General features: G+C 40.5%; 1 protein-coding gene across 8 annotated transcripts in view; it reads left to right on the forward strand.

Annotated features, from left to right (window-relative positions):
- LOC121281034 (DENN domain-containing protein 1A-like) overlaps positions 1–15,117 on the forward strand; it is a 607,528-nt gene that overhangs the window by 364,837 nt on the left and 227,574 nt on the right. The gene's annotated exons all lie outside the window — the stretch shown is intronic.

The raw sequence follows: 15,117 nt of genomic DNA on the forward strand, positions 1-15,117 counted from the left end.
ACCAAGTGCCATGCAGGCTTCCCAGGTCACAGGAAAACCCAGCAATAAAAGGAAGGTGGGAGCTATTGGCTTTTACAGCACTCCTTCTGGGCCAGGAGGAGCGGAAGTGCCCCCCCCCTCCTCGGCCTCTCAAGCAGGTCTTCACCCAACCCCTCTGCCAGTTGTGGCCTCTTTCTGCCAACGGCCTCACCCTGTCCAGCCCTGGTATCTCATTTGCTCCCTCCCATGATGGCCAACTCCCCGTCCCTATCAGAGTGACCTCTCACTCGTTTCCTCCCACGGTGGCCAGGGACCGACTTCAAGAGTCTCCTGCAGCTTCTGATGCAGGTTTACCCATCCGCCAGCCAGCCAGCCTATCAGTTTAGGCTTTTGTCATGTTGAAAAATGTAAGAACTATAAAGAGGTCCTGCCATTTAATACAACAGAACCTCCCCATGCGCTCCCCAACTCCCTATAGATGTTGTAAAAAAAAAATCTATCTTAATCCATTATGTTTTTTGTGGCAGAAAAATCTGGAAAATATCCTAGAATTTGTACTCTGATACAAAAATGTTATTCTAGCTGTGACAGAGCATTGAGGCGATCTAATAGTGGTGATGAGAACAAGCTAATCTAGTGCTGTAAATATGATCTATTAGTCTGCGTTGTATTTACTTTGCACAATGGTTTTGTCCTGTTTAATAACACGAAGAAGTGTTGTAAGTGACCAACCACAGTGTGTCATGCTTTAAAAAATTCACAGATGATATAATAGAAGAAATCACAACACTTGTTTATGACAAATATACCTAACGTGCCTCAATAAACCCATGTAGGATTACATAGGATATACAACACAGAAACAGGCCATTTGGCCCAACCAGCCCATGCGGCATTTATGCTCTACTTGAGGCTCCTCCCATCTTTCCTTATCTAAATCCATTATAGTAGCTGTAACGATTTAAAATAAAAGCAACATGCAAGCTTTTAGGAATTTTGTCGACCTCTTTCTCCCATTTAGCGTTGATTTTCTTTGTAAGTTTTGATTTCATTGTCCTTTTTGCTTTTTTTTTGCTTCCAGGCAGCAGCTGTTCATAATTCTGCCATTCACACCTCCTTTAGACATGTCCTTTGTTTTTTATATTTGTCCCATTACCATTCCTTTTGGTCTTGCACCACCATTCCTTTTGTCATTTAATCTCTCCTGTCTTTCACCCCCCTTTTCAGGTCTGTCCATTTGTTCTTTTTCCAATCCATCCCCCTCACCCCCGACCTTTTCACTTGCTTAAAGTCTATTACAATTCTAACTTTTCCGAGTTCTGATGAAAGCTCATTAACCTGAAATGTTAACTCTGTTTCTCCCTTCACAGATGCTGCCTGACCTGCTGAGTATTCCCAGCGTTTTCTGTTTTTATTTCAGATTTCCATCATGCACAGTATTTTGCTTTTGCTTTGTTAAAACCAGAACTTGAGCAGAAGAGCAATTTTCATTTTCAGAGATAAAAAAAAACAGACTGACAGAACGATCACTTGTAGTGTCACTTCTGGAGAGGAATTAGTAAATGTTTATTACATTGCTCCGAAGGAAATAGCCTGCTTCACCCTAGCACGTTTATTTTAGCCAGTTTAACTCCTGTTTATTCACAATATAGAACAAAGAAGCCCTTTCCAGGTTGCATAGCACAGGAGGGTGCCTAGGCCTTTTTACACATCAGATGTAAGCCATATGAAATATTTGGATTTTATGTAAAATTATGAATGACCTCCTGTAGTACGTGCAGTCCCAAGTTGATTTGGGGCCAGAATGTCCATGTGTAGCTGTGCTGGTTAGACATATACAAGCCCAAAACCAACAAGGAACATGATTCCACCTTTGTAGTCAATCCCCTTACCATCTGTCGTTTTGCATAATATTCGCATACTAGGTTTTTAAACTTGCTTGAATTTCTGTCATTAGAGGCTGATAACCAAACACAATGTGAATGTGGGAGGTGCGCAAATGCAGCAAAACAGTAAATGTTCTCATCTCAGTACAAGCAGAGTATAAATTTATATTCTTCAGAAAATTCAAGGGATTCAGTACTCTGCATCTATTAATGATTTGCACATTACATTAAAGATAACAGATGATGATCATTCATTCAATGGACCTGCCAGGTAACAAAGAAGCATAATGCAAGACCCATGTTTCTATCCCAAATTTTGAGAGATATATAGCATTTTAAATGTTGGGAATTGAGTTTGGGTTGTCATTTTAAATAGACAAAGAAAGCAAAAAATTCATCCCTTAAAACACTGAACTTAGAAATATAGGTAAAGCGGGTCTATTTTGAAGAGTGAAGCTGACTGATAGCTTTTTGCTTCAATTTGGGGATCCTCTTCATTCTTAAGGCTGAGCGCTGCTTGGTGAGTTGTGATTTTTGATTCCAAACACTTGAAAGTGAACCAGAGGACTAAGGAATAATACAGATTTACAAGTAAACCCATCAAATTCAGAATACTTGCCAGCAGCTGTTTCCATAGCTGTTTGAATTCATTCATTAGTACTGCTCAAGACGTTTTATGCAGTGTTGTGGATTAATGTGTGTTTGCAATCTCATTTAATCTATGTTAGGATTGATATTTCATAGGGGCTGGGGCTTTCATTTATTTATCGTCGACGATATAAATAATTTTTTGGAATAACTGTTAACAGATATATTCGTAAACATCAGTTCAAAGAGATTTCTTGACTTGCCACAATATTCATTATAGTTTTAATACAGTGCTAAAAGATTGCTCCTTCGGTTTTTGTGGCATTATTAGTTAATTCTATTTTGGGCCAGTTTGAGCTCATCACATACAAATGTAATGCTATCATTATTTGAACATTCCATATCAATTGTAATTGTGTTTTTAATCCAGTTTTTCCACAATTTATCATTTTGCCTTGACTTTATGAAGACAAAATGACTTTTGCCATGAACAATGTTATTTCAGTATTCATGAAGTCTAGAAAGGACGGTGTAGTGAGAAGCTGTTAATGGAAGCCCATAGCCTTAATGACATCTGTTAGTATCCACCTGTTTTGTGATAAATATGTTCTGCTTATTCCTTTTAATGCAACTGACGCTTGAATATTTTTTTTATCATCATCTAATATTTTTAAGCAAGAGAAGCTAGAGAATAATGAGTGGAGAAATCTGTCTCCGTGATAACTCACATTCAGTAAGTTATGGGGGAATATTCTCTTAAAGCTATAGGATTTTGGCCATGGAGCTAAGAAGTAACACAATTTTTTTTACGATGATCTGACCTTGCATCTCATCATCCCACAGTCGCTGATGTTATTGAAGAATGCTATTTAGAACCATGCTAGCATACTTCTTTTTCCCAAGTGTCCCCACAACTGATTCTCAGATGGAATTTCCTAAATTTGTAATGAACTTGGAAGACTGCAGGACAGAGTACAAGATGTATATAATGCAGACCTCTCAAGGTGATAAAATAAACCAATGTAGAGCAATCCTTTTTTTATTCTTTCATGGGATTTGTGCATTGCTGGCAAGGCCATCATTTATTGCCCATCACTAATTAAGGTAGCAGTGAGCCGCGGTCTTGAACTGCTGTTGTTCATATAGTGCAGGTACACTCATAGTGCTGGTAGAAAGGGAGTTCCAGGTTTTTGACACAGCAGCAGTGAAGGAACAGCTGTAGTTACAGTTCTAAGTCAGGATAGTATGTGGCTTGGAGGGGATCTTGCTAGTGGTGGCGTTCCCATGCATCTGCTGCCCTTGTCCTTCTAGGTGGTAGAGGTTGTGGGTTTGGAAGGTGCTGTTGAAGGAGTCTTGGTGAGTTGCTGCAGTGCATCTTGTAGATGGTATACACTGTTCTCACTGTGTGTCGGTGGTGGAGGGAATGAATGTTGAAGGTGTTGGATGGGATGCCAATGAAGTGGGCTGCTTTTTCCTGGATATTGTCAAGCTTCTTGAGTGTAGTTGGAGCTGCACTCATCCAGACAAAGTGGAGAGTCTTCATCACACTCCTGACTTGTGCCTTGTAGATTGTGGACAGACTTTGGGGAGTCAGGAGGCAAGTTGCTCATCGCAGAGTTCCCAGTCTCTGACCTACTCTTGTAGCCACAGCATTTATATGGCTGGTCCAATTCAGTTTCTGGTCAATGCTAACCCTTGATAATTGGTACTAATGTTCTCCTTGACTGACCCTGAACATGGTTTAGAGTTCAAGATTGTCACTTTTTAAGAAGTTCTGCCACTTCTAAAGAAGTTCTCCAAATAGTTCCTAATAAACCTTTTTTGAGGGTTAAGACAGTGATTAGGGTAACCTTTCAGAGCAACCTATGCCTGAACTACTATCTGAATAGAAGTCATTTAACCAGTTTAATGTTTAAATTACTTAAATCTCTTGCCAAGGTAGCTGATTCAGATCTTTCTACCTTCTTAAAGATAAAGCGCTTCCACAAACCTTTTTTAGATTTCTTCAAGAGTTTTGTCGTCTGCCAAGTCACACTGTTTTCCCTAACTTCCCAAAGTAGATTGCTTTACATTGGCTGGTCACACCACCCTCAAAAGCCTGCATTATATGCATCTTTTTAAAAAGTACCTGGATCTACACCTTAAGTGCTATAAGCTGCAGGGCTATGGGCCGGGTGCAGGAAGGTGGGATTTGAAAGGGCACCTGGGTGTCCTCGGGCTGGCATGGACAAGATGGGCCGAATGGCCTCCTTCTGTGCTGTAACCTCTCTATGGTTTCTGTGTGCACCACTGGGCTGGTTTTGTTTGGATGGCAAAAGGATCTTGTGTGTCAGCATTCTTTGCATTTGATACCCTGGTTTTTGAGTTTTAGGCACAGATCTTGGAGCAAAATTTTCCATTATTGGTAGTAATTATTCTTCTGGCCTCCAGGAGAGCTTCCGCCAATCACATATGTAACATTAAATTTGTCTTTTGGTGTCAGCAACACATGTTCAATAGTCTCCTGCAAATCTCACTTAGCTTCATCATTGTGAAATGTGAGTTCAACACACAGCACTGAAAAAGTTTAATATTGTTTGGTCTCTTGGTGCTATCACAAAGTTATAGCCCTTTTGAAGTAGCATCAACCAATCTTCATCCATTCAATGCTAATCATTCTTCATCAGATTTTTTGTTCAAGCACTTACTCTGCTTTGTTTCTTAGTCCATTTTTTTCCTGGAAAATCTTCAGAAAATGCCTCAAAACAAAGTTTTAATATTTAATAATGTGCTCAGATGGAACTTTAACATCCAACTTCACAGTGACTGATTGAATATTGCAATTGTTAGGTGTTAAGCTTGTGGTTATATTTCATTGATTCTGTTAAACGGAACTTTTACTATTTTGCTATTGGTTCTAATTCTACATACAATTCGGCATATATGTAAATATGTTTTTTTTAAGCCCTCTTGCTGCTGCCTGAAGCAGGTTTCACTAGTTTAGAATCATTGGGGCTTGTCTTGTCTGAATTATCTGTTTTATAGCAACGCGATTGTGCATCTTAATGATACAGAGTAATTGGTGAGTTATTGCCGACTAAGATAATACTGATGTCAGGCTATATGTTCTAATATCCCATTTATGTTGGAGTGCTACTTCCTGAATTATTTCTCTGCTTCTGGCTTCTAGCTCCACTGCTGTAGACATAATGCTCCATATGTTGCAGAGCAATTTGAAAAGAGATTGGATCAACCTTAAAACTCTTGTGCAGTTCTCGGTCATTTGACCCCACTGGTCTATGCCAGCATTTATGTTCCTCATCACTCTCCTTTTTTTTCAAATCCTATCAATATATCCTTTTTATTTCTCCATCATGTGCTCATCTAGCGTCCCTTTAAATGTACCTATGCTATTCACCCCAACTACTCTTTGTGGTAACAAGTTCCATATTTTTCCTGCTGTTTGGGTTTCTTCTGAATTCCCTGTTCAATTTATTAGCGATGATCTTATATTTATATATTCGATGAAGAGTCATACGGACCCGAAACGTTAACTGTGTTCCTCTCCGCAGATGCTGTCAGACCTGCTGAGTTTTTCCAGCTATTTTTGTTTCTGATTCAGATTTCCAGCATCCGCAGTATTGTGCTTTTTTCTTATATTTATACATAAGTTGTTTTATATTACTATTTGTGTCAGCCATGGGTCAGTTGGTAGCGCACTCACTTCTCAGTCAAAAGGTGATGGCTTCAAGTCCCACTCCAGAACTTGAGCACAAAATTCAAGATTGACACTCCTGTGCAGTACCAAGGGAGAGCTGCACTATCAGAGGTGTGATATTTTGGATAAGACATTAAACCGAGATCCTGCCTACCCTCGCAGATGAATGGAAAAGATCCTATAGCACTATTCGAAAAAGAGCAGGGGAGTTACCCCGGTGTCCTTGCCAATATTTATCCTTCAATCAACATCACAAAAACAGACTATCCAGTCACTATCACATTGTAGTTTGTGGGAGCTTGCTGTGTGCACATTAGCTGCCCTGTTTCCTACATTAAAGCAGTGACTATACTTCAAATGTACTTCATTGGCTGTATACTTCAAATGTACCTCACTGGCTGTAAAGAACTTTAAGACGTCCATGGCAGTAAAAGGTGCTGTAGAAATTATTAAAATCCTGATGGGGACTGTTAATATTTAAAGAGAAATTTGAACACTCAGCAATCAACTGACAGAGCGACGCCAGAAGATTTCACATTTTTGTATGAAAACCAACTTTATTGTGTATAAAAAAAATTCAGCAAAGCAAGCACTATTAACTTAACACTATGATTTATAACTACTTAATGCATGAACTCAGTTTTACTTACTTCTCCCCCAAGAGTGATTTTACATATTAAAAGAATCTTGACGGTTCATTCATCCTGCTGTGGCTAACCCCAGGTATGCCACAGCTCCCCTGCAAGTCACCTTGATTTCTCCTCAGTGTTCCAGATATCCCCTGAAGTATGAAATTACAGGGGATCCTTCCATTAGTGTTTGGTTAAGCGATCCTCCAAATTCTCTCACGACTGTGGACTCCTCAACTCAAGCTTAGACCTCACTGCCTCCTTGCTTAGGGGTTTAAATATCAGGAACACTGACCTCATTCCTAATGGCCCTGTTATGCTCCCACAGCTGATTCCCAGCTCTTGGCAGATACTTTCCCTTTGGCTGTTCCAACCTAACTGCAGACTAGCTTCTGCTTCAAAGCTCTGTGAGAACCACTGTAGATTTTTTTCCTCTAGCTTGGAGTTAGACAAATCTTCCAGCTGCTTTTCCCCTCACAAATTCCAAACTGAACTTGAGCCTCACCCACATTCCATTCAGTGAACAATTAAGTTAGTAGTTGCTCTACTTAAAATGTTGGCCTGAGTAATATTTATTTCCTTTGGCTGTCCCAACTCCAGTGAGCCACAGTCTACACTGAAACCAAAACTTTAACTGCCTTCTATGAGAAACACCCAGTTAAATTAAACAAAGAAACCTTCTAACTCCCCCCACAGCCCATCCCCATGACAATCTGACATGCTTTGGGATGGTTTAAACAGAGCTGCAAATTAATTATTTTTACTTCCAACACAATTCTTTGATTTGGCAACCCATACGAGTTATTTCTATCTCTAATGGAATTTTACAATCCTCTTTCCCAGAATTGCTAACTTTTAGCTTCTTCTATAGTGATAATGATAGACACCCTGGCTCTACCAAGAATGGCTCATCTGTTTTCAGTGTTTACAATTCTAACTCTGACTTAAAAGTATACTTAGGGAAGAATCCGCCCCCCCCCACCGTTGGGGGGAAGTGCAGGAGCAGGAGCGCCTCGGATTGGCACCCCCAATCGGGGGCATGCCACCATTTTAGGTGGGTGGACCAATTAAGGCCCGCCCATTGTGATGTCTGCCAGGAAGCGCTGTGTGCTCCCTGTGTGGGCGGGGCGGGGGGGGTGGGGGGGGAGATTCCCTCAGCCGAGAGTGCGCCCTTTCGTGCGTGCACGTGAAAGAGTGCATTCCTCTTCCTGAGGCTAAGCGCTACCTCAGGGAGATCGGCGCTAAATTCAAAAGTGGTACAAGTACGATAATAAAATTTCCCTGACGTCCCCTCATGTGACATTGTCACATGAGTTGGGACATGTCCATCACTTTTAATCCAACTTATAGTAAATTTTTAAAAACCCTCATGAAATCTCATGCCCATGGATGAGGTTTGATGCTTTTTCTGAAGCCCACCAGGGCTCCCAGCCTGCCTGCCAACCTTGAGGTTGGACGGGCAGGTCCATCAATTACTTGAATTACTTTTGAAATGGCCTCACTAGGCCGGTGACAGGTCAGCAGGCGCACAGCTGATTCGGCTGCGCCGCCGCTGACCTGAAAATCGAAATGACGCTGGGTGACATCGGGAGTTCCGCCCAACATCATCCCTCGTCATTTTACTCATTGGCGAGTGGGCCCCGCCCCCTGCTCGCTGACCTCCATATCCGGGCCTTAGGTTAGCTTTTAATTATAATTAACTCCACGCTTTTTTAATTGGTATTTACTCCTGGGTTGTTTATCAGTTTCTCAATAAGATGCCCCCATTTAACTACAGTTAAAACTTTTAATTCCTAATACCAAAAGATATCTTCTAAAACATGAATTATGAACTAGGTATTTGCAACACCTTCATCTAGGAAGAACATAAAAATATTACCAATGTGATGCATTTTCATTTATGCCATTTAAAATGTTGAGTTACATTCTGTTATATATCTTAGTAACCATCTTAGCACATACAATAATCATCATCCCCCCTCCTTCACCATGTCTGCAAATCAGTCCATTTTAAGATGTAAAATATTATTTCTTGCAGTGTATTTGGAAAGTTTCCTTACTACAGTTATAATTCAAAGTCCTGTCTGCAAAAGGAGATTTTTTCATTGCTATTCACATGTAAATTTTCAAGTTCACTCTTTAAAACAGATTTCAGCTTCTGAACCTCACTGTCCTGCATGTTTGTTGTTTCTTCATTTTTAAGTTCATTTTCCAGATTTAAACTTTAAGGTTCATTCAGCACTCTGGACTTTTCTTTTGACTTTTTTTTGGCTATTTTATCACCCCTTCTAACATTTTGCTCTCCAGCCCATTATAAACCTTCCCCTTGTCTTCTCTTCATGTCACTTTCTCTCTGGCTTTGTACTTGACCCCCCTCAACCCCCCAGTGGCAACTCTCCAAGTTAAGTTCCAGCCTCTGTCTCTGATAGATTCTGGTAACATTCCCATAATTTCTTTGCTTGTGATGACGAGATATAAGATCATAAGAATTAGGAATAGGCCTTTTGAACTTGCTATGCCATTCATGGCTGATCTTTTACCTTGGTTGTAGCTTCCCACACTATCCCCATAACCCTCTATTCTCTTCGTACCCAAAAAATCTCTCGATCTTTGACTCAAATGTACTCAACGATTGAGCATCCAAAGCTTCCTGGGTAAAGAATTTCAAAGGTTCACAACCCTTTGCATGAAGAATTTTTTTTCTCATCCCAGTCCTAAATGACTGTCCCCTTATTCTGAGATTGTGGTTCCTAGTTCTAGACTCTGCAGCCAGAGGCAGCATCCTCCAAGCATCTATCCTGTCAAGCACCTTAAGAATTTTATATATTTCAATGATAGGAGCAGACGAGGTGCACTGACCTATTCAGCATTTTACAAAAACAAAATGAGGTGCGAGAAGCAAAGTGCCACCCGCATTTGCCAGATCCCCCTCTTCAAAAGGATGATAAATCACAAGATGAAAATTACAACAAATACCAATTGTTGCTTTTTGTTCCCACACTATTTGAAAAAAAATGTTGGAGACCACACAGAGAAAAGAAACAGAAGCTCACTGGGCAACCATAAAATGTTTGTATGAGAAAAAATAAATGAAGGAGCTCGGGGAAATACAAAGAATCAGATTCCAGAAAAGGTAATTGGCAGCCAGAAGAATTGGGAGATGTTAGAGCTGAACAGTTTTTAAGCAAATAGAGGGCCAGAGAGAAGGCAGCATGAGGGGAATACAGGGAAAAGGTGTATAATGGGGTGGAGTGCATGCGTGATTACTTGACAAAAAGAGTGATAGTGCAGGGCAAAAAGAGGTGATCACGAGACAAAAAAAAACAGAAGATGAGTCCAGAGGAAATGCAAATGGTCATAGTGGGATAGAGAATTAAAGTGGCAATCAATGGGAAGTGTAGGATTCTTGATGCAACAAGATGGAGGAACTGGAAAATGAAACAGTGTTCTTCTAGAAAATGCGGTGGGTGGAAGTGTAATCTAGGTAGCTGTGGGAGGATCAATGCAAGTGGTGAGACCATAAGACGTAGGAATAGATGTAGGCTATTCGGCCCATTGAGTCTGCTCTGCTGTTCAATGAGATCATGGCTGATCTGATAACCTCTCTCCACTTTCCTGCCTTTTCCCCATAACCCTTGATTCCCTTACTGATTAAAAATCTGTCTATCTCAGCCTTGAATATACTTAACAACCCAGCCTCTACAGCCCTCTGCGGTAAAGAATTCCGCAGATTGACTACCCTCTGAGAGAAGAAATTCCTCCTCATCTCGGTTTTAAATGGTCATCCCCCTACTCTGAGATTATGCCCTCTGGCTCTAGGCTCTCCCAGAAAAACCTCTCAGCATCTACCCTGCCAAGCTCCCTAAGAATCTTATATATTTCAGTAAGGTTACCTCTCATTCTTCTAACTCCAATGAGTATAGACCCAACCTACTCAACTTCTCCTCATAAGAAAATCCCTCCATCCCTGGGATCAACCTAGTGAACCTTCTCTGGACTGCCTCCAATGCCAGTATATCTTTCCTTAGGGACCAAAACTGCTCACAGTATTCTAGGTGTGGTCTAACTAGCGCCTTGCATAGTTTTAGTAAAACTTCCCTATTTTTGTACTCCATTCCCTTTGAAATAAAGGCCAACATTCCATTTGCCTTCCCTATTACCTGCTGAACTTGTATGAATCCCAAAAAAGCTAGCATACATGAGGACCCCCAAATCCCTCTGTGCTGCAGCTTTCTTTAGTCTTTCTCCATTTAAATAATAGTCAGCCCCTCTATTCCTCCTACCAAAGCGCATAACCTCACACTTTCCCACATTATATCCCATTTGCCACATCTTTTCCCACTCACGTAACAGCAAAATATCAGAAGGGGAGGAGAGCATGGAAAACTTGGCAAAGCAGAGAGGGTTGCTGTGGCTTGGGACTATAGTGGAAGCAAGGTAGAATTTCCAACCACCTTGCCAGTGGAGTACTGCTGGGAGATCCCTTCCCATGTACCAGCCAATGCCTCCTCCGCCCGCAGTGACTCTGGTGTAGCTGTGCTCCTGTTACTAATGCCTGTTGTCTGGGAGAAAATGAGAGCAATGGTTAAGGCCTAACAGTTGTTAATTTCAGTGTTAAGGCACCTGGAGCAGATGAATCTCTGCTGAAATTCTGAAACATGGCAGCGATACACTCCTGGCATGGCTGCACAACCTCATAACCCTCATCTGGGAAGAAGAGTGCATGCGGTGGGATCTCAGGGACACTGTGATTGTGAATATGTTCAAGAAGGGAGACAAGTCTAATGATCGAGGAATCTTCCTGCTGTCTGCCGCAGGGAAGTTCACTGCAAGGATCCTCCTCAACTACTTCCTCCCAGTAGCTGAAGAACTCCTTCCAGAGCTGCGATGCAGTTTTTGTCCATTGAGAGGCTCCCACAGACATGATTTTCACTACGTGGCAAATTCAGCGTTCCCAAAGAGAAGCCTTTTGATGTGTTTGGTGCCTTTTTGAATGAGCCTTCTCTAATTTGGTTGGCCACGAGCCAGGGACCCCCCATGAGTCGGTGGATATGTTTGACCTCTTCAGGGATGCTTTGACGATATCCCTAAAGCATTTCTGCTGTCCTCTGCGAGTCTCCTACCGTGACTGAGTTTTGAGTAGAACAGTTGTTATGATCCCATAGGACCAATAACTTTTAAGAAGGGATGAATTTCCCAACCAATCAACAGAAATAACTAGGACAAAATTTCACATTTTAAAATTTTTACTGTAACAGACTAAAATCAACCTTAATAAAACACTACTTAACAAGCAACTAATACATTGAACTGAAGAGAAGGCACTTTAATGTTAACCTATGCAATTGAGGTATATCTACCAACTCATTTCTCTGTGCACCCCACGTTTATAGCGTTACAATGTCCAGTCTCAAGATACTTGCAGCTTTCGAGCAGGTTTACGTCTCCCTGCTAATCCAGGTTGAACATTCCAATGCCCTTTGAAAGCTCAGCCAGAATCTCTCAGCTCAGCAATTCCCTGTTCCTTAAATCTCCAAAAGTCCCTTCTGTTCTGTCTCCTTTTCAAACAGAGAACCAGCTCTCACCAGCATCCTGCTTGGCTGCTAACGCAAGCACAGTCTTTCTGCTCTTTGCAGCAGCTGCAGAGTCTCTCTCGTTCTGTATCTTTGTATCCAAAAAACAGCTGCCCATTTTCTGTGTCAAGGTGTGAAAATTGTCTCTTGATTTTCATTAGGTTTCGGTTAGGGTTCCTTTTCCCTGACAACCAGGCCACATGAGCCTGTTACCAGGCAGAGGTTTAATATGGCCACCATCTCCCCAACCAGAACATTCTTTTTCACCTTAAGTTAAAGGAGACATTTCAAAACATAACCGTCTTGTAAGATCCTGCATGCATAACAGCGCAATTGGACTGAAACATAGAATGTTCCATGTGTCCCACAAAAAGGCAAGCATAGCTAAAACCCATGTGAATTCCCATCATTACATCTTTTATTTGGAGAATGTGAGTAGAAATAGGGCATTTTCCGAGCTGCGTTGCATTGTAACAATTATTGATTTCCCCATTTGCTGCCCCTTTTAGTGGTGGTCTGTTGTTGATTGTTCTGAGTATTGAATCACCAGATTTTAGCGTTGCAGATATGCATGTTGAATTTCCAGATTTTCAAAAAGGTCTGTGAATTTGTGACAGAATGACCATTACAGTTTTAAAATTAGTAGTCTTCATTGTTAGGTTAGAGATAAGGTGGCAAAGATCATTCCACTGGGATGCCATACCGAGGGCTGCATTCTTCAAATTTATGACCCTCTGATGTCACTTATCACATTTGGGTTCTCATTACAAAGATAAAATAACGTGGTATACAGCCACATATTTACTCTGGCAACATCAAAAAGTCATTAAACCAGTTGCCGGCAGGGTAACTAGAGTTTAAACTGAAGTGATAGGGGCTTGAAACATTTAAATGGAAGGAGACTGTTCCCTGTGGATGATTTAAATGTTAAATACACAGCCGTCTCAGGATTACATGGAATGTAATCTGAAAATTATTATCTCCTGTTGAAATGAACCTTCAATTTACTCATTGCACAGGAAGGGCAGGTTCTATTCATTTTCACTGCCAGCAGGTGCCCTTTCTTTGCATAATAGGCTTCATATGTGTAATTAACACATAAGGGTTGTGGCTGCCAGTTTTCTTTCAGGTGCATGCTGGTAGGAGTTCCAGGGACACTGGTACAAGCCAAAAGAGCTTTTGCTTTGGGGCCATAGCTGATGCATTCAATGACTTTTTGATAAAGGAATTCTAAAGGGTAAAACATTAAACCCTGCTGCTGAGGGTGCAGGTGTGGATGGACAAAACAGAACTATTGATTCTTTCCTCAAAATTAAATTATTTTGATATAATTAATTTTAGCTTTTTTTATTAAAATATAACAGATAAATGACTTGATATTGTGCTTTTTAAAGTAACTGGCCATATGATTAATAATTTTTAAGAATACACTTATTCCAGATTAATAAGCACTGACTGATTTATTCAGTCTGACATGACCCCGTTTAGAATTTATAAGGCACAGACTATGTTTGTCTGAATAAATTAATTTAGCTGCAATTTTATCACCTATGTAGCTTCTAAAAATAAACCACAGCTGCTTTGCTGTTTTTACATAAACAAAAATCTGCATTTTTGCACTTTTATAAACTAACTGAGCAGATTTTACCCCTAAGCCCAATGCCCTGTTACTGTTGTTAATTAGATTTATTTAATAAGATAACCTGTTCAAATGTGAATTTATATTTTTACCACCCACTAGCGCACAGAATAAGAGCTAAAAGTGTGACCTTTAAAGAACTGACTTTCAAAACATCCCAGGGAAGCCTTCCTTTGTACAAGTGTGGCTTTAATTAACATTCAATTGCGACAAATTCTTGTGCAAAGAATGAAATGTGCTTATTTAAATGAAGAAGAGTTTCATATGCTTAATAACTGATCGAGCACAATTGTAGCCTGGCTGCAAATGGTTACCTGAACAGAATTTGGGTTAATGACATATATTGTTAGCTAGGCAGGAATAGATGGATATTTGTCACTTAATGTGCAACTTGGGTAGTTGCCAGCTAATAGCAAAGCTTGACCTGCATGCATATTTAATGCATGAGAAAGGTACTAAATTGTTTTGATGTCACTTGTCATTCTAGTTTAATATAACAAAGTTCAAGCCATTTTCTGAATTACCTGGGTGTGATTCGATCATGCAGGAAAGTATTTTGACCCCACTTAAAAGGGAGATGTACTGTGGCATGTTACAAATGATGTCTCTCCATTGGAGCAGTACTTTGTAATTTCAGACTTCTGGTTGATCCAGGGGCCAATCGTTTTGTGTAGAACTCCCACCAATGCATTATTTTGATGCTTTGAACCAATTTCATAAAGCATAGTGTGGGCTACAGTCCACCATTGCCATAGAACTTGATGATGCCACTTAAGTGAATGTTTCCAGGTTGCTTCTGACCATCAGGTAACATGAGGCAGCCAAGGAACATGTCGGTGGCTTCGTGTTTACGCTTCAGTTATTATGGATAAATTCAAATAAATTAACACAACTTTTAACAATTGCAATCCCATGGGTGCTACATTCATCTAGGAGCAAATTCTGAGCATAATGTAGAAGGGGCAGTCCTAATGTGGCAGCTGGCCCATTTATACCAACATCCTGATCCTACTTTGTTCATACACAGATGGTTGTGAGGATGGAAGTTAATTTATACAAACTCAGCTTGTTGATATGGTGTTCATGAGCAAATTTCACCCCTTTTAGTTTTGTTAAAGCGGGGTAA

The sequence above is a fragment of the Carcharodon carcharias genome, chromosome 8 (genome assembly GCF_017639515.1).
Source record: "Carcharodon carcharias isolate sCarCar2 chromosome 8, sCarCar2.pri, whole genome shotgun sequence".
Lineage (NCBI taxonomy): Eukaryota > Metazoa > Chordata > Chondrichthyes > Lamniformes > Lamnidae > Carcharodon > Carcharodon carcharias.